The 3026-nt window shown below is 29.8% G+C and overlaps 1 long non-coding RNA gene across 1 annotated transcript in view; it reads left to right on the top strand.

Annotated features, from left to right (window-relative positions):
- Window positions 1-459, top strand: part of LOC107628959 — a 2852-nt gene extending 2393 nt beyond the window's left edge. The window contains exon 3 of the long non-coding RNA XR_001617886.2: window positions 410-459. This is a non-coding gene — a long non-coding RNA (uncharacterized LOC107628959). The remainder of the gene's footprint in view (window positions 1-409) is intronic.

Genomic DNA, 3026 nt, shown 5'->3' on the forward strand with positions numbered 1-3026 from the left:
TTTGAACTTGTTTTGGTTTGCCTAATTGCTAAACTGTTCTTAACTGCTACTTGAACTATTTGCTGTAACTGCTACCTACTTGTGCTTTCCTTGTCTGTCTTGCTTGTGTTTGTCCTGGCGTGCTACATTTGAGAATGAACCTTGGTGCTGAAATGATGACTGTGTTGTTTGATTGCGTGGTTGGTTTCTGATTGAGATTTTCTTATAAGAAAGGAAATGTTTTGAATTTCTGAAAGATTAAACGTTGTTTCTTTGAAAAAGTTTTTGAACGATTTCCTATGGGTTTAAAAGATTCATAAAGCAATGATAATCACTGAGCTTGAGAACAGTTTTCTTATTAAATATCTTCTTATGACAACTTTGAAATTCCATGGTGAGACCGTGTGGTTAGGTTCTCACCCCCCTACAGCTTTACCTTTTCAGGAACCGGATGAAGAAGCATTAAGAAGTGTCATACTGCGTTTGGTTTATATGCTGTTGTATTATTTAAATTATTTTCTTCCCTCGTCTTTATTATTACAAGTTTGTAAGAGGAATAGGAATTGTATGTTTTATATGTGTAATATATTGAGTTATTATGTAAGGAGTCTTGTATATGAATCTATGCCTGTTTGTTTGTTATTTTTAAGACAAAGTATTTACTTCCGATGTTCAAAGAAATCAGCGATACAGTGTCGAGTCACAGGCTCCTATTTTAGTATTTAATATGTAAAGTAGTCGTAATACTTCTTGCTATCAGAGTAGCGCAGCCGGAAGCGTGACTTCTGATAGTGAGGGTGTTACATTATGGTATCAGAGCGGTCTTTCCTGTAGAGCCTGAGGAATGGACCGGTTATGCTTCAATTGCATATTCTAAGAGTCTGTCATGTAGTAGGTCTTGTTCGAATAACGAGAATTAGAGCTTTATGCACATGACGGTCTATTGATTAATGCCATTAGTCTTGCATTGCATAATTCCTGGTATTAAGTTTGGCCAGCTTAACACTAGTGAATTATGTATATGCAAGCATTAATGGGTTATCATAGACGATATGCGAGTAATAAATAACGCGAGTCGCGGGTTTTGGGAACGTTAGAGACTAAATTCCAGAGATTAGTTCCGTTTCGACGTATAATCTTTATTCGTGCTTGACGTTATCTTTTCCTTTATCAATAGTATTGGAATCTCTAGTTCTTGATTTCTTCTTGGAATGTGTTTGGATATTTTTCTACTATATCTTGTTATTCATATATATCCTTGTTTGGTTATGTTCCTAATTGTTGCTTGAATCTTTAAGGAACATTCAACCTTAACACTGTTCATAAATTTGGTATTTGTTGATTTGATTTCTAATTAGTTTTGGTCCAATCCATAATCCTTGATTTCTAAGTTAATTGAAATCTTAAGAGTTGTGATTCGTAGTAAACTGATTATGCGATTTAGTTCTCTTGTTTCGTGATCTGTAACTATTGTGTGTCCTACTCGTATTACAATTTTTGGTTTTATGTTTCTTCGTAAAAATGATAAAAACTGATCTTATTTTGATAAAATGTATCAATTCTAGTAGTTTTCTTCTACAACTCTTATATTATAATTTCTCTTGAAAATAGTTCTATTTTGGTTCTTTTTCTGTTTGACTCTGGTTGTAACCATTATTTGAATTATGTATACGACAACCTTTGATTTTATAAAATACTTCTTTACAAAAAATGAAAAATTTCTTTAAATAATTAAAACATGCTTTTATTTAAAAGTACTACTTAGTCTTTATTTATCCTTACAAGAATACTTTATTTTAGATTTTCTCATTTGAACATAATTTGATCCTTTTGCAACATTATTCGAATTTTTATGCACATATATATATATATTTACTTAATTATGTATCTACGAACTCTTTAAACTTTCTAAAGCAAGATTTCTATTTTCATTTCAATTAATTTTCATTTAATAAACTTCACACAAATCATTTTAATTTGAATTTGATATAGTATAACATAATATTTACCTTTGTTTAGTTTTTTGAAAAATATTGTATTTATATACTTTCATTACACAAATCATACATTATGCTCAAGTTCGACTTGAAATTGTTTTAATATGACACAATATTCATGTTTTTACCAATTCTCTTGAATTTTGTAAATAATAACCCTGTTCTCTTTTAGGATTTCTATTGAAGTTTTTTGAAATCAAAATTCTTTCCTATTTGTATTTCAATTCTTTCTTCTGACATACTTCATGACTTTTAACCATCCTAGTTTGTTGGTGACTTGAACCATTCCTTCATATTTTTGTAAACTTTGCGCTTCTCTAATTTGGTTTCAGTTTGTTTTGATCCAATTTACCACTACCATTTTCTTGTTTCTTTTGGAGTTCCTAGATTCAATATTTCCTGTTAAGATGTGAAATAACTCTTTCTGCAACATTTTCTTATGTCTATACATTGTTGCTTAGTTGTAATCCTACACCTTCCAAATTCATGTGAATCTTATTCTTGTCACTTATTCTTCTCTTCCTGCGATTTGTATCTCTTTGAACGTACTTAATGCATTTTAACATTATCGAATATCCTTATAAGGTGTGATTTCTAGCATATTCTTGGATTGTTTTAAGCCTTTTTAAATAAGATTTGATTTATTTTTATGTAAGGTTATTTTTGACTCTGTATTTCTTTATTTGGGCAGTGCCTCTTTTTGCTGTAACTTGAATTTGTTTTGGAATGACACAATCATCTCTTGAAGTTTTAATAAAACCACTTTTAACTTAGCTTACACTCCCTTATTTTGAAAATTTTTGTAGGTGATTTAAATCTGTTTCATTGTAATGCATCTTCTTTTCCTTTTATAAGCAAAACTTTATTTCGAGTTTCCTTTCAACAAGATCGTAATTTTCATGCATGCTTAACATATAAAAAAAAAACGAGAAAAAAATAGAATTTTTTCTCTTAGCCAAATTAGTCTCTCCTTTTCAAATTTTATGTAATCTATTTCAACTTGAATTTATATTGAAATAATGTTACATTCATACTTTTATTATTCTGTTG

The sequence above is a fragment of the Arachis ipaensis genome, chromosome B03 (assembly GCF_000816755.2).
Source record: "Arachis ipaensis cultivar K30076 chromosome B03, Araip1.1, whole genome shotgun sequence".
NCBI lineage: Eukaryota > Viridiplantae > Streptophyta > Magnoliopsida > Fabales > Fabaceae > Arachis > Arachis ipaensis.